Source organism: Cyprinodon tularosa, unplaced genomic scaffold, assembly GCF_016077235.1.
Source record: "Cyprinodon tularosa strain WSP-4 unplaced genomic scaffold, ASM1607723v1 ctg1414, whole genome shotgun sequence".
NCBI lineage: Eukaryota > Metazoa > Chordata > Actinopteri > Cyprinodontiformes > Cyprinodontidae > Cyprinodon > Cyprinodon tularosa.
In genome coordinates, this window is record NW_024038237.1 from 28,865 (window position 1) to 52,335 (window position 23,471).

General features: G+C 41.5%; 1 long non-coding RNA gene across 1 annotated transcript; it reads left to right on the forward strand.

Annotated features, from left to right (window-relative positions):
• The first annotated feature begins 21,520 nt into the window (after nucleotides 1-21,520).
• LOC119779033 lies at nucleotides 21,521-22,331 on the forward strand. The gene is made up of 2 exons (XR_005280172.1): nucleotides 21,521-21,591; nucleotides 21,882-22,331. It is a non-coding gene; the product is annotated as an uncharacterized LOC119779033 (long non-coding RNA).
• Nucleotides 22,332-23,471: the final 1,140 nt, after the last annotated feature.

A 23,471-nucleotide genomic window follows, 5' to 3' on the forward strand; every position in this document is an offset into this window, starting at 1 on the left:
AGCTAAAGCTGGAAGGAAAGCACTTTTTTAACAACATTGACCTCAAATCTATTTATTTTATTATTAAATGTGAACTAGCTTTAAACAGCCAGCACTTGTGTAAAGTTCATAAGACACTTTATTTTATTTATTTGTTTCCTTTGCCAGGTGTGTTTCATTTGTTTTAATGCAAGCATTTGTGTTTGTGTCTTTGAACCTTAACAGTTGTCAAAATAAATATGCAAATATTGTCAGAACATCTTCCATGTCTGCATGTGTTCCTTAAAATTGTGTTTTTTATTAAAAAGATGAGAGAAAATGTTGAAATAATTTTAGGAAATCTTAAACGTTATCTGCTGACAAAAAAGTAAAAGGTTAAAATTATGTCCTGACTAAAACTAGACTAAAATGTTGACAGTTTTTGTTGACTAACACTAAACTAATAAAATTATATTTTCTTGGACTAAAATAAAGACTAAAATGCTCGACTTATAGTCGACTAAAACTAGACTAAATAAAAATGCGATGATGTCGACTAAATGTGATAAAAACTAACAAACGATGCTGAAACTGGACTAAGACTAAAACTAAATTTAAAAATGGCTGCTAAAATTAACACTAGGACCCCAATAATTTCACTACACTTACTATACTTTATATTTTGTACAAAGTTTATATTGGGTTTTTAAAGTAATTTACTTTTTTTTTTTTTATTATACATTTATTTTAATTTATTAGTTTATTCTTTACTTTTATTCTTTTATATTTTCCAAAATAACAAGGTTGTTCATGTTTAGAACATTTGGAATAAAAAAAGTTATATTTAATACATTTTTCTTTGGTGTCAGATTATTTATAGCCTAACATAATGGTGATGAACACTGGTCAGGAGGGCCCCCTAGGATTTTTTGCTTGGGGCCCCCACAGTCTCTAGAATCGCCTCTGCCTCCATCTAGTGATGTCGGTCTATTGATTTTGATGTATTGATTGAAAATTGTTCATTATTACCTTGGTTAATTAACATCTAATGTTAACTGTACTACATTTTATAGCAGTAGGGTAAAATGCTTGTCTTTGTTTAAAAGACTGTATTAACTGTAAAGACTGTCTTTTACATCAGCCTGTTTTCAGGGCCTTTTTTTTTTTGGCTACATATTTGTTATTTTTTGCTACATGCCTCCCCATTTTCTTGCCGTATGTTTCTATGGCATAAATCAGTGTCTGTGACCTGTTTTCATTTTAAAAAAAGAACATTGGCACAAACCTAGCCTGTATGTATTTTTTGTATGTCATCGAGAGTATTTAAATGATTTTCAATCAGAAAAAAAATTGCGATTAAAATGCGATTAATCACGAGTTAACTGAGGCATTGATGCGATTAATCGCGATTAAAAAAATTTAATCGATTGACAGCACTAATTACTATCACTTATCTTTTCACTGTTCATCTGGGCCTTACTTTCTTTGCATGACTTGTTAAATTCTACTAGCTTTACTAATTTCTGTGAATGAAGTGATTAACTATCGACTAATTGATGAACTGTTTGATTGCTTTTTCCTGGTAGCAAACCTAAGGAGTCATTTACTTTTGCCCTTATTGTAGAGAGTGACAGTGAGGCTGTCAGGGAGCAGGCATGATTATACAGAGGCCCATTTAAGGAGGATCAGGAGATTGTTTTGCTTAAACATGTTCTTTTTTTCAGGCTGTGTTTGTTAAAATCCTTAAATGTTAACATTTTTCTTCCAGGACAGGCTGGCAAAATCTCATCCTTCATTGTGATTGTTTAAGATGTGCATTAACCCTTATTTTCCCAGCAGGTGCAGAAGTTCTGGCAAATAAAATGAACAACTTGGCTGAGAGCAGCCAGAGAGAGAGAGGGGTTCAGATGGTTGAAATTTTTGATAGGAGGATTTTAATAGGTTCGGACTGACTGGACTGACTTGGTTAATAACTGGACTGGATCGGAACCATGGATCAGGACATGAGAGAGATGGTGTGAGAACGCAGCATGCCAGATACAGTGTTTAGAGATTGTGAGCTGCATGTTCCTGGCTGAGGGCCATTCTGGTGAGCTCTGAGTTTGTTTTTAATTCCTCTCTGGTTCTGATATGACCTATGAGGTACAGATTGATATGCTGGTTTGAAGCTCACAGACTTTTTTTGGGGTGGAATTGCGCACCCATTAAGAGCGGTCATGCTGACAGAGGCCTTAAATGAATGACACGATGAACCTACAACTTTTTGAAGAAGTTGGAGGCCCCACTGGGGTTTTTTGTTGTCTTACATGTTTATCCTTGTTTGTGTCTGATTGTTTGTCTTTTTCTGTCTGTTTACTAACATCTTAGCCTTTAAAAAAAAGAAAAAAGATGTGGCACTCTTGTTAATTTTGTTTAAATAGTTTCGACTACACTACGGATGGAAATGTTTCAAAATGAACAATGGGTTTTGTTTGTAGAGACATTAGACACTTTTCTTTCTTGAGTCGCAGGAAGGATTACACTACAGGCGACACAGAGACTAATTTTACACCTAAACTTCAAAAGAAGGGATGGTGTGTAGCTGCTGAGATGCAAACATTAAGGAGGTGACTGGATGCCCACTGCTTCAGATGAAAACAGGCAACTGGCAGTGATGGGGTGATGGAAGGTCATGGGATCCTCGGGCAAGACGGATGAAAAAGATAAGTGAACTGACACACCAGATTTCTTATTCACAATGGAAGATTATGAGCAATTTATTCAAAACAGGTTAAAAAGGTCTGCTAAGTATTCTGCATATCATCAGGGGGTGGGTTATTCTTAAATAGAGGAATAAAAAAAGAGGATTTAGAGATGTTTTACTATGTGATAGATTAGACTGGGTTTTTTGATAAATAGTTTGGTCAGTTGGTAATTAGCAGAATATTAAAGGGACAAAAAATTGAAACTTCAACATTTGGGAATAATAAAGTAGCAACAACAAAATGCACTTTAGGATAAATTAGAACATTTTCTGAGTTGATTTTTAAAGCAAATGATGACATCTTTCAATATAAACAACACTGATGAAGACTTAATGAGCTTATGGCAATTCAATATCAGGCCCAGGATCTAAAACTTCACCATTTTTAACTGCAAGCTGATTTAAAGACAGCATTACAGGAGCTACATCTTTTGGGGATACTATGTTTTGGGGGTGGATAACCATACATTTCATGCACAAAGCAATAAGAAAACCTGACTTTACTTTACCTCCAGCTGCAACCAATACTTTAGATGGAACTGCACACCTAATATGGTAGTTTATTGGAGATAACACATATATGTCATGATCAGTGTTGGGCACGTTACCTAGAAAAAGTAATTAGTTATAGTTACTAGTTACTTCTCCAAAAAAGTAACTGAGTTACTAACTGAGTTACTCCACAATAAAAGTAACTAGTTACTAGTAAAAGTAACTATTGCGTTACTTTTGCGTTTCTCGCCCCCGTAACCCTCACCACCCAGCCCCCACCTTCTCGCCGTGTGTTTCCAACAGTGTTGTGCCTGAACGCGTTCATTGAACGAAAGTTCATGAACTCGTTCATATTTTGGGCAAACGTGAACTGAACGTACTGCATTATTGCCTGATGAACGTTATTGTGAACTCGTTAATTCTGGCGTCTGTGAACGGCACGCTCTCTCAGTTCAACTCCGTTCAATAGGTTGCCAGATTTCTATAGAGCCCTCCAGGCGAAACCCCGGCTAACTCACACCGTAAACAGGCCTTAATATGTAGCGGGAAAAACACCCAATATGGCAACAGCAGCTACCAGCGTCGTAGCCTACAGCCGCGTGCATCATCAAAACAAAATGCAGGGTGGAAGCTACAGCAGCATGGAGGCGACTTAAAACAGTTTTATGACCAGGTGGTAGGTGAGGATGATGGCAACAAGTTTGCCCGCCGGCTTTCAGTAAAAAAATCTGCACTTCAGTAACCTTAAATTCCTACCTCAGCCTGGTCCCTCAGTTTGTGTTAGTAAAATCTTCTTGAGCGGAGGTCTTCAACAGGGGATCCGCGACCCCTAGGGGGTCTACGGAGGTACTGCATGAGGGTCTGCATGGTTAGTTGATATTTTTATATTCCCCCCCTGCATTTTTTTCCCCCACTAATTGAAATGTCTTTAAATACTCATTAACATGAAATCAACACACTGTAGTAAACAGATAAATGGAGGCAGAAGATGTCTTTCAGTCATCAATGCACACATTCAGTGACACACAGGAGCTCTTTCAAGCTGGGCACCGTTTCCTTCACAACACCTGTCCCATCAACCAGGAATCAGAATCAGAAAAACTTGTTGGGAGCTGGGGAAGATTCCATCCTTCTCCAGCAGAGTCCGCTGTGGATCCTCTGAGGGAGCCTCCTGCGCAGCTGCAGCTCGTCAACATCATCAGAGGATCCTACATAAGCTGTCTTCAGACCTTGCCTCAACGCCGCAGTGTTGTTCCAGTTGGTCAGCGCTAAAGCCTTGATCCTAGAGTAATCTCTATGTCTTTGAATCCAGGTCGGATCCTAATTACTCTCTCTGTGTTTCCAGGAAACCTGTACCTCCTCAGTGAAAGCTCTGGAAGAGCGAACCTGCCGAGCCGACCCTCTGAGCCAAACCCTGAAGATCCACTGAAAATCTCCAAGCAGCTCTGGACTAGAGCTGAAGAACCAGACCCAAGGTCTGATCAAGCTAGACGTGAGACGCTGAAGCAGCTAGCGGATTCTGCTAACAGACTTATCCCCAGAACCAACAGTGACTCTCCCAAGAGAACCTCAAGAACCCACAAGGTACAAATCTGAGTTCACTTGGAAACCTAATCCTATCAGCAGTCATTAACCGCTCTGTCTCTCACACAGACTCCGGTGAAACCAGAACCCAGGCCCGAACCAGTTATCCGTACATTCTGTGTGTTGAACTTCAATAAACTGTTAAACTTTTCATCCCTGTGTCCGTTAAGTGGTGTTCTGCATTCTTGGGTCTCTTTCTGAGAACCTATCATGACAGAACACTGCGGCCAAACTTCAGGCCCAGCAGATCACCAACTCCGTCGACTAGAGGAACAGGCTGCCCAAATCCATGAACATGGCCTGGCTCTACGTGAGTTAAACGCTCATATTGAAAGACAGAATCAAGCAATCCAAAGCTATGTTAATTACTTCAACAGCGCTAATGCTGCATCTGTTCAGCAACCGTTTCCGGGTCCAGTCCCTCCCCCGAGGTCACAACCTGTGACGTCATCAGAGTTCCGCCCTAGTCTTCCTGAAAAATTCTCCGGTAACATGAAGGATTGCAAGGGATTTTTATTCCAGTGTCGGCTAATTTTTCAGAACTCTCCTAGTAGCTTTTCCACAGATCACCAGAAGATAACGTTCATTCTTTCTCAGTTAACTGGAAGAGCCTTGGAATGGGCTCAGGCAAGATTTGCCACTGACGACAGTTTAAATTGCCGTTTTTCTGACTTCATTGCTGAATTTTCCCAGGTTTTCAACCAGGAAACTGACCAAACAATTGATTCCAGAGCTCTTTTCAATCTTAAACAAGGAAATTCTTCGGTGGCAGAATTTTCAATAAACTTCCGGGTTAAGGCGGCAGCTTCCGGATGGAACCAAAGCGCCTTGAAGGGAGCCTTCTTCATGGCGCTAAACGAACATATTAAAGATGAACTAGCAACCCTCGACGAGCCTGCTTCCCTCGAGGATTTAATTCGCCTCTCCATCAGACTAGATAATAGGATTCGAGCCAGAAACAGTTCAAAGAAGCAGAGTAACTTCTCTCCTGCCTCTCTTAACGTTACTGTGTGTCCTCCCTCTACAGAGCAGATGCCCACTCAGAGGTCTAAGCCCCAGCCTCTACCATTGCCTGTTCAAGCATCTCATTCGGGGGAGAGGGATTATGAACCAATGCAGGTGGGACATACTAGGCTCACTCCAGAGGAGAGACAGAGGCGTTTCCTAAGTAAGTTATGTATCTACTGTGGCAAGAGTGGACACTTCATCGCCTCCTGCCCGGCAAAATCAAAAGCCGGGGCCCGCCAGAGGATATGAGGAGTCTGGCGGGCCAAACAAATACAATAAAATCTCCTCGTTTGTTGCTACCTGCCATCCTCTTCTGTGATAACCAAAGTCTCTCTTTCTCCGCCTTCATCGACTCAGGCTGTGAGCGTAACCTAATCGACTCTAACCTCGTCCAGCAACTCCAAATTAAAACCGTTCCTCTCTCTCAGCCCCTCAGTGTGTCCGCCATAGACGGAAAAAGACTCCATCGAGTTACCCACCAAACCCAGCCCCTCGAGCTACTTCTGTCAGGTAACCACCGAGAGACTATAACTTTCTTTGTTTTTCCCTCTGCATGTTCCCCACTGGTCCTCGGGTTCGAGTGGTTGGAGAAGCATAACCCTCACATTAATTGGACTAAACGTCTTCTGGAATCATGGTCCTCTACGTGCCACGAAACCTGCCTTCGTTCTGCTGCCCCTATGGTGGGGTCTCCTAGTGGTGGGGGGGAGATGGACTCTCCTGACCTCTCTTCAGTTCCTCCTGAGTACCATGACTTAGCCCCTGTCTTCAGTAAGGTCAGTGCGACGTCCCTACCTCCACACAGACCATACGATTGCGCCATTGAACTCTTACCTGGTGCACCTCTTCCTAGCAGCAGATTGTATAACATTTCCAAGCCTGAAAGAGAAACAATGGAAAAATACATCAACGAATCATTAGCTGCTGGAATAATTCGCCCTTCATCCTCTCCATTGGGCGCCGGTTTCTTCTTCGTGGGCAAGAAAGATGGTTCCCTGAGACACTGTATTGATTATCGAGGTTTGAATCAGATCACAATTAAAAATAAATACCCACTGCCTCTTCTCGCCTCTGCTTTTGAACCTGTACAGGGTGCAACAGTGTTTTCCAAGCTGGACTTAAGAAACGCCTATCATCTCCTTAGGATACGAGAGGGCGATGAATGGAAAACTGCCTTTAAAACACCCCTGGGTCAGTCAATTCGAATACCTGGTGATGCCATTCGGTTTAACTAACGCACCTGCCTGCTTTCAGGCTCTAGTTAATGATGTTCTCAGAGACTTCCTCAACGTGTTTGTCTTCGTATACATTGATGACATTCTCATTTATTCCAAGAACCTCCAGGAACACAAGAAACATGTTCGTCTTGTCTTACAGAGACTTCTGGAAAACAAACTGTTCGTGAAAGCCGAGAAGTGCGAGTTCCATCAACCTTCAGTCACCTTTTTGGGGTTTGTGCTCGAGGGCGGCCAGGTAAAACCATCAGAGGACAAAATAAAGGCAGTTTTGGACTGGCCTGTTCCTGAGAACCGAAAACAACTTCAGAGGTTTTTAGGATTCGCCAACTTCTATCGCCGGTTCATAAGGAATTATAGTCAAACCGCCCTTCCATTAACCACACTAACTTCCACCAAGCGATCTTTTCAGTGGACCCCCGAGGCTCAAACTGCTTTTGAAAGACTAAAATCCTTGTTTTCCAGAGCACCTGTTCTCATCCAACCAGATCCAACGAAACAGTTCACCCTAGAGGTGGATGCTTCCGACTCCGGGGTTGGAGCGGTTCTCTCTCAAAGGTTAGACTCAGATCAAAAGATTCATCCGTGTGCCTTTTTCTCCCGTAGGCTTTCTCCAGCCGAACAGAATTATGACGTGGGTGACCGAGAACTCCTGGCCATTAAGCTGGCATTGGAAGAATGGAGGCATTGGCTGGAGGGAGCTGAGCATCCGGTTCTCGTCTGGACAGACCACAAGAACCTGGCTTACATCCAGTCCACAAAGCAGGCTAATCCTCGCCAGTCCAGGTGGTCAATATTCTTTTCCCGTTTCAACCTCATCATTTCATACAGGCCCGGATCCAAGAACGTGAAGCCCGATTCTCTCTCTCGTCTCTACTCCGTCGATCATCCAGAGACACCTGAACCTGTCCTCCCACCTTCATGTACCATTGGAATGGTCAATTGGGAAATAATGGATCTTATCAACTCCGCCCTTGCCACTGAACCAGATCCAGGTACCGGTCCGCCTAATCGATCCTATGTTCCCTCATCTGTCAGGTCCCGTCTGATCCAGTGGATGCATACCGCCAAATTCACCGCTCATCCAGGAGTGAGTAGAACAGTTGCTCTCATCTCCAGGCGTTTCTGGTGGCCCTCACTCCACAAGGACGTAAAGGAGTATGTGTTGGCTTGTCCCACATGTGCCCGCAACAAAGCCTCACACCAACCTCCTTCTGGCCTGCTCCAACCACTTCCTGTTCCCTCGCGTCCATGGTCCCATATTGCCATCGATTTTGTCACCGGTCTCCCAGTCTCCCGAGGTATGTCCACTATACTCACTATAGTTGACCGTTTCTCGAAGTCCTGCCACCTTGTTCCTCTCAGAAAGCTTCCCACAGCCTTCCAGACCGCTCAACTCCTCATCAAACACGTTTTCCGGCTTCATGGTATCCCCCAGGAGATCCTCTCGGATAGAGGACCTCAATTCATATCCCAGGTATGGAAAGCCTTCTGCTCTGCGCTCGGCTGTAAACCTTCCCTCACATCAGGATACCATCCCCAATCGAATGGTCAGACCGAGCGCATGAATCAACAACTGGAATCCACCCTCCGCTGTCTCACATCAAGTAACCCCGTGGACTGGAGCCAGTTCCTTCCTTGGATTGAATACGCCCACAACTCCCTCCGCTCTGCATCCACTGGTCAGTCCCCATTCCAGGTCAGTCTCGGTTATCAACCACCTCTTTTCCCCGCAGATGAGAGAGAGATATCGGTGCAATCCGTAAATCATCACATCCGTCGCTGCCAGAGGATTTGGAGAGAAACCATCACCACACTCAATCAGTCTTCTGCCTCTTCTAAACGTTTCGCCGACGCCAAGCGACGTCCCGCTCCCGAGTACTCTGAGGGCCAGGAGGTGTGGCTCTCCACTCGAGACATCCCCCTCAAGGGGATGTCTCGAAAACTCTCCCCAAGATTCATCGGTCCATATAAAATCTCTCGAGTCATCAACCCTTCAGCTGTCCGCCTTCAGTTACCCCAGACCCTCCGAATCCACCCAACTTTCCACGTTTCCCAGATTAAGCCCGTCTCTTCGAGTCCTCTGTGCCCTCCGTCCGACTCCCCACCACCCGCCCTGGAAGTTGATGGTCATCCGGCCTTCACGGTGCGCCGCATCGTGGACTCCCGTCGACGAGGTCGCGGTTGGCAGTACCTCGTCGACTGGGAGGGCTACGGACCTGAGGACCGTCAGTGGGTCCCGGGCTCGTACATCCTCGACCCCACTCTGATCGAGGAGTACGAGCGTTCCTGCCCATCCACCTCTTCTGCACCGCCAAGGGGCGGTCGTTGAGGGGGGGGTACTGTTGGGAGCTGGGGAAGATTCCATCCTTCTCCAGCAGAGTCCGCTGTGGATCCTCTGAGGGAGCCTCCTGCGCAGCAACAGCTAGTCAACATCATCAGAGGATCCTACATAAGCTGTCTTCAGACCTTGCCTCAACGCCGCAGTGTTGTTCCAGTTGGTCAGCGCTAAAGCCTTGATCCTAGAGTAATCTCTATGTCTTTGAATCCAGGTCGGATCCTAATTACTCTCTCTGTGTTTCCAGGAAACCTGTACCTCCTCAGTGAAAGCTCTGGAAGAGCGAACCTGCCGAGCCGACCCTCTGAGCCAAACCCTGAAGATCCACTGAAAATCTCCAAGCAGCTCTGGACTAGAGCTGAAGAACCAGACCCAAGGTCTGATCAAGCTAGACGTGAGACGCTGAAGCAGCTAGCGGATTCTGCTAACAGACTTCTCCCCAGAACCAACAGTGACTCTCCCAAGAGAACCTCAAGAACCCACAAGGTACAAATCTGAGTTAACTTGGAAACCTAATCCTATCAGCAGTCATTAACCGCTCTGTCTCTCACACAGACTCCGGTGAAACCAGAACCCAGGCCCGAACCAGTTATCCGTACATTCTGTGTGTTGAACTTCAATAAACTGTTAAACTTTTCATCCCTGTGTCCGTTAAGTGGTGTTCTGCATTCTTGGGTCTCTTTCTGAGAACCCATCATGACAAAACTTTAATAATCCCAGGGAGAAATTCATTTCTTTACATTACTCCATCTGTAATAGAGTGACTATAGGACACAATTTCATACAATATATATAGTTAGGGGGTCCCCGCTCCATCTCGCCATCAGTTTGGGGGTCCTTGGTCTGGAAAAGAAGACCCCTGTTCTTGAGGGTTTTACTATCCATGTAACTTGTTTGTTAAACCTGCCTGGTATAATTTTCCAGGATTCCAGGATTCCTTTTTAGTATGTATTGAAATGGAATTTCAAATGGAAAAAATTATTAAAATAAAAAAAAACATTTGCACCTTAAAGACTACTTTCCTATTTTTCTTTTAATAATTACTCATAAAAAAGACCATTCAAGCAGCACATTTTTCCTGATGTTTTTGAGAATATACTGTAGGGGTGAAAGCTGCAGCTGCTACTAGTGTGAAGTGAATGGACAGCAACAAAGCGTTAAAGCAACAATGGGGAAATGCTGTCCCCTCAATGCTAATGTAAACCCTGGTTGGATAAGGATTCAAAACTGGATATGAAGATGAAATCTGACGCACAGTTTCAGAGTTACAACTGATAAAATAATTGCTGTCTGTGGTTCTACAGTAGGCTATGGTGTAATTGAGCAATATATGAAAAAAAAAATGAAAAAAAAGAACTATGAACTAGTTCGTTTTTTGGAATTGTGAACTATGAACTGAACTAGTTCATTTTAAAATGTGTGAACTGAACTTTGAACTAGTTCACGTAGAAAGAGAACTTTCCCAACACTGGTTTCCAAAGCCAGCTGAATAGAGCGGACGACAAAGACAAGAACCTGCAGAGAGTTTAGCATTTCTTGTAACTCAATGTAAATGACATCAGGGGGGAACGCCATGTGAAGTTTTTTAACAGGGCATTCAGATCTGGTGAGTATATGAAATTAATAACTGGGGATGTCTAATTCTGAAATCCTGTGTGTTTGGGTTGTTATAGATACTGTAACATCTATCTATCATCTATCTATCTAGATCTATACTCTATGTGTGACATAAAATATGGATCTCCATCCCTGCCACAAATGCCATCAAATAATGTTTAAAATAAAAGATACAGTAGGTTGAAAAGGCAGAGAATTCATCCATCCATCCATCCATTCATCCATCCATCCATCCATATTTCTCCATATAGGCTATCATTTGATCATTCACGCTCTCCATAGTTCTCCTGTGGCGTGAGCACAGGGCGACTGTGGCGCGCCTTTAGCGAGCATGTGCGTTTCCTGTCGCTTGCGCGGTGACTCTTGCCTGGAGTCCTCCTGACTCTCCATCTCTCTGTGTGTGCTGTACGTTAACACCCACCAGCAGAAACACCCACCTACTCAACTGACAGACGGAATCTCACTATACATCAGCCAATCTCATCCTCCCCTCTCTCATGACAAGGCGCGCACCACTGGATGACCCAAAAAATAATCTTTAATATCTCTTAAACAAAAGTAGGACAAACAATATTTTTTCTGCACAAATCTGCACTAACCATTAAGTCTATTTGCAGAGTTGTTTTGACGTGGGTGGGGTGTCAGCTTCACGCAGCTGCGCACGAGTCCTATCATGAAAAAAGGTTCATTGTGCGACCTGAGTAACGCGCAGTAACGGGGTGTCTGCAATGGTAACTGCGTTATAGTTACAGTCAAAGTAATTAGTTAGATTACTCGTTACTAAAACAAGGTAACAGCGTTAGTAACGCCGTTACTTTCAACGCCGTTAGTCCCATCACTGGTCATGATGGGCTTAAAGGACTCAACCCACATGCAGAACACCAAACTGGAGACAGAGGAAAATTTAACAATGTTTATTAAAAGGAAAAACACAGAGTAATATGGACTGGTTCTGGTACAGGTCCGGGACTGGTTTCACAGATATCTGAAGGGATGAGAGTTTGATTAGCCAGGAAGTTAGATGGTTTGACGAGTGAGTAATTTCTGAATGTACCTTGAAGAGGTTCTGACAGATCCTTGAGATGGGGAACCGGTTGGGTCCAGAGATTGTGGAGGTAGCAGAGAGCTCAGCAGCAGCAGCGTCTAGCTTCTGGTTAGTGAGACTCTGACGTGGGGTTTGTTCCTAGCTCTTCCCTGAGAGCTGAGTGGGGAATCCAGACTGAGATCTTCAGGTTTAGCTTCCTAGCTCTCCCCTGAGAGCTGAGTGGGGAATCCAGACTGAGATCTTCAGGTTTAGCTTCCTAGCTCTCCCCTGAGAGCTGAAGGAGGAATCCAGACTGAGATCTTCAGGTTTAGCTTCCTAGCTCTCCCCTGAGAGCTGAGGGAGGAATCCAGACTGAGATCTTCAGGTTTGGCTTCCTAGCTCTCCCCTGAGAGCTGAGGGAGGAATCCAGACTGAGATCTTCAGGTTTGGCTTCCTTGGGCAGGCAGGAAGTTTCCAGGTAAAGCTCATCCAGAGCTTCAGACTTCAGTCAGGCTTACTGTGAGTAAAGAAGACAGAGGCAGGTTAGAATCCAGTTTCTCTCTAGAGTCTACTGTGATTCACTAGATTAACAGAGGCTTAGGTTTTGCTAACCAAACTTGGTCAACACTCCGGCATTGAAGGAAGGTCTGACTGCTGCTTATGTAGGAAGGTGTCCTGATGAGTTGATGAGCTTCAGGTGTGCTGGAGGCTCCAGCCCAGGAGACCCACAGCGCTCTCTGCTGGAGACAGATGGTAGATCTCCAGATCCCAACAGTAACCCCAGTCCTTAACAGAAAACATATAACAGAAGAGGATCCTCGGCGCCCTCTGGTGGGCAAGCCTCAGGATCCCAACAATATAAGAGAAGCCTATGGGCCGGGTCTATCAAAGGTTTGCGTGTATAAAAACGTGAGCTATTTCACTGCGCACGCTAAAAAATTTACAAACTGATCTATCAACAGCGTGCTAAAAGGATTTGGTCTTTAAAACGTGCTAAATAGCGCCTCTTATCCATTTAGTACTTTTTCTGCAATGAATATGCAATATGGGGCGTTTACACGCAAAAGTGCGTCTTGTGGGAGGAGAACATGTAAATATATCAATTTAGCACTCGCAAAGTGATTTATTAAACCTGAAAGCAATTTTGCTGACGGTATCTGACTCTATATTTAACACGTTTCAAAAGAAGGTGCAAATGGTCTGTATGCGTAATTGCGCACACATGGCAGCGGTTATTGTCGCAAGAAGGAGACATGGAAATGAAACAAGGAGACGCAGAGAACGCAGTTTTTCACTCAAACGATCATCAAAACATATCGTTTATCCAACATTGCCATTTTGGGGCTGTTGGGGGAACTCCGAATGGATTTGGAGCCAGCCACAAGGAGGACCCACGCAATACCAGATAACACAAAACTCCTTGCAACATTGCACTTTTTTGCATCTGGGTCATTCCAGCGTACGCTTGCAGCGAGAGCTGGGATCTCCCAGTCTCGTTTTTCAGAAGTGCTGTCCGACGTTCTAAATGCCATGTCGCCCTGACGCCCTAACGGAGGCGACCTCCCCTGTGCGCCTGTGGAGCAACATGCCAATGCTGCGGGGATGCGTCCGCGCATTCATCTCATCCACAGTCACTTCTTGTGAGCCATTTGGTATGTGCATTTTTCTACAGGCCAATACAAAACACCTGTTTTTTTTTCTATTTATTTATTTATTTTTTTAACTGCAGTGAAGTAGAAATTCAGCCACATACCACCTTAGGGAATAAAGGTTGCCAAAGTTTATATATATATATATATATATATATATATATATATATATATATATATATATATATATATATATATATATATATATATATATATATATATATATATGGGGGTGTCACTGTAAGATTAAAATTTCTTAATGCACTAGTTTGCACAAACTACAAACTACTTTGCCGCAAACCACAAAATGCGCAAAACCATCATTTAAATAGGGCGTCTCCAACAGTTTTGCACCTGCCACCAGTTACGCAATCTCTCTTGTTAAATCACCCTCAAACCATGGTTCAGCCCCTCGCGCAAAATTCCAGTTTGCGAGCGCAAATTACTGCACGCAAAATTGGATCTTGATAAATCCGGCCCTATGTTTCCTGCACATTTTTGGATCTGGTCAGGGGTCCAGATATGACAACTATTGACTGGTTCTGGGGATGTTGAAACACATTTTTTTTTTTTTTTTATGTAGCACTGCTTTTTTTGTAGAGAATACTTTAAATGAAATCTAGCTGGACACTTTGCATAGAGGGGGTGCAGTCGAATTCAACACCTTCAGGAACTGTGTACTGCTGAGTTTTGGGAACGCAGCAGCGAGTCATAGTACAATTCTGTGCTCTGAGCAGATGAACAATTCAATATGACATTTCCTCTTGAAGGGAGGAACATCTTTGACGCTCTGTTTCCTTCTACCTCTATGTGATATTGCTGATGATACAGGTAAAGACTTATCCTTCAGGGGGTGTGGGGACACATGGGCCCCAAGACTCTTATGGTTCAAAGCTGCTGTGGTAACAGAGGGAAACCTGATGGACTTGTCCTGATGGACTTCTCTTCCAAGACCAGTAGCGGGATGGCTCCTGACCAGTTTCCCACATTTAGATCCACTCATATAGACACACACATACTGTCACGTAATAACACACCCACACACGGTTAATGGCTCTAAGAACACACAAGGGTCCACATGGGAATGATGTTTTCTGTCATGCATTAACATTCACGGATACAAGGTCTGATGGGGGAGTTTTAAATAGGGTGAATCTGCGCCAAGCTGGGTTTATATTAAAAGTTAAATAATTTTAATCATTTCCTAATGGGGGGGAGGATAAGAATAAACTAATACGCAGTTATAGGTTTGGACAAAACTACAACTTAAGATGCTATGATGTAGAAATAGTTTTAGAATTTCTTTAGGTAATCCATGAATTGAGTGTTAGAATGTGTAAAAAAGGGTTAAATGTATTCTAAATATCTACAGTTTCCTTGAATGAACTGTGATGAGAACACACCATGAGAACCACCACATGGATTCAGCATCTATCCGCCATCGGACAGCATGGAGACCAAAGTGGCTGTGGAGGAGGCCAGACGAGACACTGATTGCTTAATTAGATTGATGAGTGATAGAGACACTGAAAGAATTCATCATCATCAGTGATATTCATCATTTGTTTTTAACTCAGACCAGGATAATTCTTGATTTTACCTAATTGTGAATTATATGTTTTGATTTATTTTGATTTTGTTTTAATGAAAATCATGGAAACATTTTGCTCCAGACCCACCAAGATCAAGTTTTATGCCACTTTTTCTTTGATGTAGAAGGACTCAGAATCTGATTGGCTTAAAGGTTCTTTAAGTAGTTGGTAATGATAATTGTCAGATTCAAAATGGGGTTTCTTGCTCAGATTGGCTGAGAGTGGGATTTCCCTGGGGTCACCCCGGTTTTTACTACCTTTTAGAGAGGGTAGCGTTTTCCGGTGGAGAACGGCCCGACCTGTCCTGTGACGTCCCCTAATGTGACTGAATGATTGGCCTCCAGGTGGGAGTGAGAGTAGATGAATTTGGCCTTATTAGATTTATAGGCTTAGGTTACCTAGTCTAAGGTAAATTAAAATAATGTGCGCATAGGAAACTAAAACAGCTTTCCTTTAATTAGATGAAACCCAAATTGTAGTTAAATGCTGAAACTGTGGTCTTGAGTGAGAACATTTTGTCTGTGAAGTTTTTGATTGTGATTACTTTTGATCCCTCATTAATGATACATCACTAATTATACATGCTCTCTGAGTCACCTGGTCCTTCAGAGATGTGTCGCTTTCTGTGTATTAAGTTACCTGTAAAAATGGTAACTTATCAGGAGGAGTTGTTAGGTTTATTCTTTATACATCATGTGCATTGTTATTCTGTGTTCAGCCAGATTAGAGAGAGTAGAAGGCCTTCCTTCAAATTGTAGATGTCACTGTGTGTATGGAGGTCATCTAATCAGGACAGCCTTTGTGTCTTTAGAAATACATAGGATATGGACACATCTTGGAGCCGGTCTGATAAAGGGAAGCTATCTGTAATTCTTGGGAATAGAGGCAAGATGCATACAGGTCAGGGCATGGATGGCGTGTCAGTTTCTGATACGGACAGCTAAACATCCACATGATCCAACACATAGACTCATGAGCTATTAGAAGGAGAAGAAGATCTTGTTCGGGGCTCAATCTTTGCCGGACGCTCGCGGACGTGATTGTTTGAGCCCACAGTTGTGCAAGCTCCAAGCATTTTTCTCTGTCCTGTAACGACCTGATCTGGAATAAACTCTGTTACTCTTTTACTCCTGTTTTTATAGTCCTTTTTACATGGTTTCACCCAGTTTGAGTTAAGAGTAGTAAGTAACTTGCTCCCAGGAAAAGAACCGTGAGGAAGCCCAGAGGCGCAAAGGCCTTTTTTAGGGGACATAACTTCCTCATTTAACATGTTTCACCTTTAAATCAGCAGCTGTTCCTAATTGTGTCTTTGCTTTGCTTAAAAACAGATTTATGAACCAGTCTACCAATATAATGATGCCTGAGAATCTAATTTTCAGGATCTCTAGAAGCTCTGCAGTCTGATATGTTAATGTTAATCTGTAACTCTGAGTAATGGTCCTCTGAGAAGCCCAGCTTTATTAACTCATATAAATGTACAATCTGCTGCCATTTTTTAGCTGAAAAAAGTCTGTATGTGTAACTAACAGATTTTTTTTACTGGCATCTCTGACTTTTTTAACCAGCCAGTCTCCTAACTTTTACTCAAAAATATATTGCGGAGTAGCTGCCAGTTAAAATTCACTGAGTGCTGCTGCAAATTTATGTTAAAACAGCTTGCCATAATAGGTCAGACGAAACCGACTTCATGTTAAAACGGCTTATATATATTGGGTATATATTCTCATCCTCGTAGCTACTCTGCACGCAGTGAATAGCGACCCCAAATAATATTATGTCCCAAAGCGACTGACTCGACAGCAGCGGGAGAGCAAGGATAAAACTGAAACGCTCTGAACACAGTTAGCTGCACTCAGCCCCAGTTACTGTTGGCTGAAGTAAATCAGCAGAAAGGAGGAAAAAAGCAGAAATTATTGGTGGGGACTGTCCCCTCCATGCCCAAAGTTGGTGGGAACATGTCCACACCAGTCCTTCAGAAAGTTACGCCAGTTATTGAAAAAGAAAATGTTTGGAGTATGTTTTCTTCTGAAATGTATAACTTAAACCTCACACTTAAAAAAAATACTTTCATTGATGTTGATAATGTGAGCCAGCTGGCATAAAATATGACAGATGAGGAGCCTTAATAAACTGTAATAATTTAGGAATAGAAAAGGAACACCTCCATACAACAAACATAAACTCAAATGTACGAAATGAATATTTATTATTGCTTATTAGAGTGGCCATGCAATGGAAAATTAACTTGGCAGGAGTAAACTGAAGCATTGTCGATATGTGGCCATGGTAGATAGGATCCATTTATACCTGAAGAAAGTTAAACACAAACTAACTAAATCTGCAAATGTGGAAAAATACCAATAATGCCAAAAAAAATCTAATGATCATAGTTCTGTATTCCATTTACTGAATCTGGGAGCAAAGTTTAATGCTATACTTGTGTTGAGTGAGTCCCAGCTTGACTTAGAAAAAACGGTGGTAGATATGAAAATGCAAACTGTTATCAGCTGCATGTTCAGTTCTACACCATCAAGCAAGAGGACATGATAACATTTACACATGTAAATTTACAAAGCCACAGTGTTTTGGGGAAGATTTGAATATCTTCTAAAAATTATAGATGAACACACGATTCCCAGCCTCACATAAAAAAAAATGGTGGTAGATATGAAAAGGCAGATTATTATGAGTCCCACGTTCAGTTCTACATCATCAAACATGAGGTTGTTTTGGGTAAGATTTCAATATCTTCCCAAATTGATAGATAAACACATATTGTTATACTTAGAGTAACAACATACTCAGGCAGAACGGTGTGGACATCTGTACGTTGCATTCAATGGTGACCCTTAATGTAGTGGGTCTGGTGTTCCCAAAGCATGATTTATCAGAGCCGAGGCGATTTAATGTGGGTCGCTTGCTGATTCGTTTGATCCGTGTAAACACTGGTCAGTGAGCTGTTCCCAGCTCAATGACTGAATTAAAACAATTGTACCTGCTAATTCCAGGTGTTTCTGTATGTCTCCACAAGTGGTCTTTGGGTCTTGAACATCACTTCTGATAACTCTTTTCGCTCTTCTGTCAGAAATCTTGCGTGGAGCACCTGGTCGGTTTAGGGTAAAATTAGTTTCTTTCCACTTCCAGATTATGGCCCCAACAATGCTCACTAGTATATACTGAAGTTTCGCCCCAAACACCAGACATCATTTAGACGTTGCTTTATAGGCTAAATCTTAAAGGTCCATCTTAGTCTTGATTTAGTCCAGAAATAGTTGTTGAAAACTGGGCTGTGTTTGGCCTATCTGACTTTTTTCCCCATTTTAGTACAATAATAGATGTTGAAAAGATGTTGCAAATCCTGTTTTCAATGTCCTTTCAACAACCTAAAAAATTATGGCTATTCACCTATTACTTTTCAACCAAATGTAGACTTTGTTTGGAAGTAAATCTTTAAATGTCTTCTCAAAGAACATTTTCTTGGTGTGTTAGAATTCCTTCTGTAACCAATGTCTAAATTCAGGTGGCAAAGGTCTTGAGAAACTAGAAGTCTAGAGAAACCTTTTAATAGACAACACTTTGTGACTGAACCTGCTGATATTAATTTGCACTGAAAAGAGGCAGGATTGCTTTCTAATTACAGAGAGATTTCAGCTGTTGTCTTTGCTTTCCATCCTGTTCTTCACACGTTCAATTCAATTAAATTCAGTTTATTTATATAGCGCTCATTTACAACACCTGTCATTTCAAGGCACTTATAGTTCAACCAGATCATACAGTCTAACTGATTCAAAGTTTTCTATAAGTTGAAAGATCAGAAAACCGACTGGAAGGCAATCCCTCACACCAAGCATGCTTGTAGCGACAGGGGAGAGGAAAAACTCCCTTTTAACATGAAGAAACCTCCAGCAGAACCAGCCTAAGTGTGATTGATAGATAGACAGATAGACAGACAGACAGACAGACAGACAGACAGACAGACAGACAGACAGACAGATAGATAGATAGATAAATAGATAGATAGGTCAAAACTGCAACTTTTTCATCGAAACATTTAACAAAATTTCTTTTATAGAATGGAGCAGATGTGCAGAATAAAAATAGTATAATTATACTAAACATGAAAAATAGCGACAGAGTGCTGACCCGTCCAGGGTGTAGCCCGACTCTCGTCCATAGACTTATTGAAATAAATCTTGTACTAGCTTTCTAACAATAGCTCAGACAGTTACCATGCAATTCATATTGTTAACTTAGTCTTTGTGACACATGAAATGATCAAGAATCATAGAAAAAAGAAAACATTTAGCTACACAGCAAATTTTGCAGTGTTAAATCAACACTTATAGAGTTAAATTTAACACTATATCCGAGTGTATTTGGTCCTTATCAAAATAGTGTTGAATTAACTCTTTCCAAAGTGTTGAAATTTCAGAGTGAAATTAACTCAGAATTGAGTTAAAATTTAACACCGGTTTACACTGTACAGTGTTAATAGAACTTAACACTGTAGGTTATTAAAGGAGAAGTTCGGTTTTTTACACTTTAAGCCCATTTTCTGTAGTGTCCAGGATGAAATCGAATGATCGACACCAAAATTTTGACAATTGCTCCTGTCTCTGCTTTTTGGCTCATTTAGAATCAACCCCTGGCTGCTTTAGAATGGCTAGCATAGAGCATGTCCGATAATGTCCTTAAAACAACCTTAAACGTTCTTTTTTTCAAATATGCTACTCACCGGGTCGTCAGCGCTGTTCAATGACGTTCCAAAAAAAGTTTTGTGAAGAAAAAACGTTCCTGTAGTGTTTTATTTAGCATTTTGTAAATCCCATTGAGTTTTGTAGGAATAGTCAATATTCCGCTGCCACCGGAAACGGAAATGGGGCCTGTTTACACAGTTGTAGTCTTTTTGCTTCACTCTGCGTACTCCGACGTCGAGGTGCTAACGTCTCTGTTAAACACTTTAAAAAACTCTGAAAATGGAATACGAAAGGTGGATTCTTGATTCTCGACGTCGGAGTACACAGAGTGAAGTGAAAAGACTACATCTGTGTAAACAGGCTCCATTTCCGTTTCCGGTGGCAGCGGAATATTGACTATTCCTACAGAACTCAATGGGATTTACAAAATGCTAAATAAAACACTACAGGAACGTTTTTTCTTCACGAAACTTTTTTTGGAACGTCATTGAACAGCGCTGACGACACGGTGAGTAGCATATTTTAAAAAAAGAACGTTTAAGGTTGTTTTAAGGACATTATCGGACATGCTCTATGCTAGCCATTCTAAAGCAGCCAGGGGTTGATTCTAAATGAGCCAAAAAGCAGAGACAGGACCAATTGTCAAAATTTTGGTGTCCTTCATTCGATTTCATCCTGGACACTACAGAAAATGGGCTTAAAGTGTAAAAAACCGAACTTCTCCTTTAACACTGGAGAGAGTTAAAATGATTCTCAGGAGTGTTGAAGAGTTACACTATTGGGGTGACAAATCAACTCTGATACAGATACTTTTTAACCTTGCACTGAGTTAATGGAGGTGAACACTGAAGACTCATAACTGGGTGATTCTCACGAACATGGTCCAACTTGTAGCAAAATTTTAAAAACATTATATACACAAAAAAACACTCACTCTTTATAAAACAGATCCTAATTTCACTTTTCACTGTAAAATTATAATCTATATGCACATTTTCTAGGTAATTTTAAACATTTTATTCTAACTTTGACCAAATAAATTCATTACCGTAACACAATTTTCATGAAGAAATTTAAAACCACAAAACCATTTTTTTCACATTTTTTGGACACCAAGGACTTCAGCGTGCACAGAGAGACAGAAATAAGCAAAAATAGGCATTTTTTTTACAAAATGTTATATTTTAATTCAAAAAATCATTTCATCACCGTAACAGTGATACAAATTTCAAAGTAAATTTTGATTGTCATTTTTTATCAAATCATTACATTGAACAAACAATATAACCATAACATAAAAAGGGTCTGGCACATTTCATCAAGGGATGAATATAAAAGTAATTCACATAACTAATCTAAATAAATCCTCAAACAGTTAACATAGCGGTAATGAAAAACAATGTTTCGGTAGTGAACCCTTCATAACTACATTAATATTTAACTACCCAAACAATAAAATACCCTAGTAAAACATATATTTTTAAAATGTTAAGTTTATTAAGTTGACACAAAAACTGAACAGAAAAATAGTCCCATATTTTTCCCAGCCATTTCAGGCAATGAAACAGTTTACCCTGTTTTCAGCAGAGGAAAAGCAGCTGATGTCTTCATCAAATGGCCCAGTAATCTGAGCAACGAAATTGTGTGGGGAAAGGTAAGACTCAATTGATATCAAATCAAATTCAGAAAATGACCCTGAACTACTGATAAAGGGAGACATAAAAAGATGTGGTGATGGATTTTTTTTGTTCCTAGATGATTTGTGACCTTTTTTGTGACTCTTTTTTTCCTTCTAGGTCTGGCCTGATTTACCAGGCGTCATAGTTAATGAAAGTCTTGACTGCCACTTAGACACTTAGATTTAATATACATAGGCTACATAAAAAAACAAAATATTCATTAATTTTAATAATTCATTGGACTTTCTTTTTGTACTTGGCCCAGATTTCTGACACCACACAGAAGTGTCTTGCGGATGAAGAGGTAGGCAGTGGTTCAGGAATAATTTCTTTGATGTCATCCAAATAATACCATACCTTCTCACCAGCAAACCTTATTGATGGTATGTAGAAGCGATTGTCTCCCGCACAGCTCATTGTATCAACCTCATACTGACCACTGGCAATCTGGATTAATGAAGCAAAAAAATGTTATCAACTGTGTTTTTCAAAGACAATTTGATTATTACATAATCATTACCCTGATATTACATGTTGACAATCTGAATCCAATACTTGCACACCTGACTTCCCATTCTCCACTCAGTCTTAAACCTACCTGTGTTACTGTGCCAGGATAGAGGTCTCCGTCATAGTCCACAAGGACCCATGTTCCTACTTTGATGGTCTCTTCAGATTCCCTTTGCGTGAAAACAAACTCCTTTGGAGAGAAGCAGTCACAAGAGTGACTACAGAAGCACGAAACTCGAAATCTAATATTTCCTGGTTCAGTAGCAACAACCTGTGGAGACATTATGTTTAGTTTTATCTGCAAAACCATGAAAAGGTCAGATCTATAAAAAGAAATATTTTCTTTGAAATGCAAACTTACAACAAAAAATAGAGAAAAAATTGAAACCAAGCTAAAAAAAAAAAAGCCAAGCAAAATAAAAATGAGTGTGCATTTGTTTAGTTGCACATATGGGTGCTCACCTGGTGTATTTTCATAGTTCCTGGGACTGATTTCAGGAATGGAGGAACGAGTTCCCCACATGCAGCAATATTATCCTCTGTTACTTCAAAAAGCCTAACAGATGAGTGCTTTGCCAGATTCTCTAGTAGAGCAGAAGCATTTGGGATGTCTGTGCCATAGGCCACCACACGATCTGCAAGGTTTTTAAGAGCACCTCCTACTCCATCAGGAGCTCCCTTCCCATGAGAGGCCTCAGTGAAGTTCCACGTCACAGTCTTAAACCCTTTCATAAAAGGCACTGTGGACGCAAGGTAGAATGCTACCTTATTCCGATATTGAGATGTTGGTCCATCGGACAGGAAGTGGATATTTTTTGCCAGGGGGTAGTTAGATGTTATGTATCCTAAAACTGGTTGCAAATGTGCCCATGTAGCAACAGCATCGTGCTGTAAACTGGCAGACACAGTAGCAAAGGACTCAGCCTGACCACCAGTGTAGTATAACACCCCTGTATGGAGTGTGACTTGCTGGTGGGATCCACCAAAGTGAGCGTCTTTTATTCCTTGCTCCATTTGCAGGTGTAGTTTTCACTGTAATCAACATGGACTACAACATCATGCTGGGTCAAATTTTCTTTCAATTGCTTAAGATGAGTGAACTGGTGCCAAATGTTATACAAATGAGTAGATATCCGGGGCAGTTCTGACTTGGTTAGCTCTACAAGTTTTTCAATAGTGGCCACTTTTTTCTCCAGGGTGGTGGTTTTCATGTCAATCTCCGTGGTAGTGCCATTTTGCAGTTTCTTCTTTATTGGTGTTGACCTTGTTGTCCACTCAGTCCAAGATATAATGTTGTTTTTTGTAGTTGGATCCATGTTGACAGGGAAAGTAATATCTTTGCAGG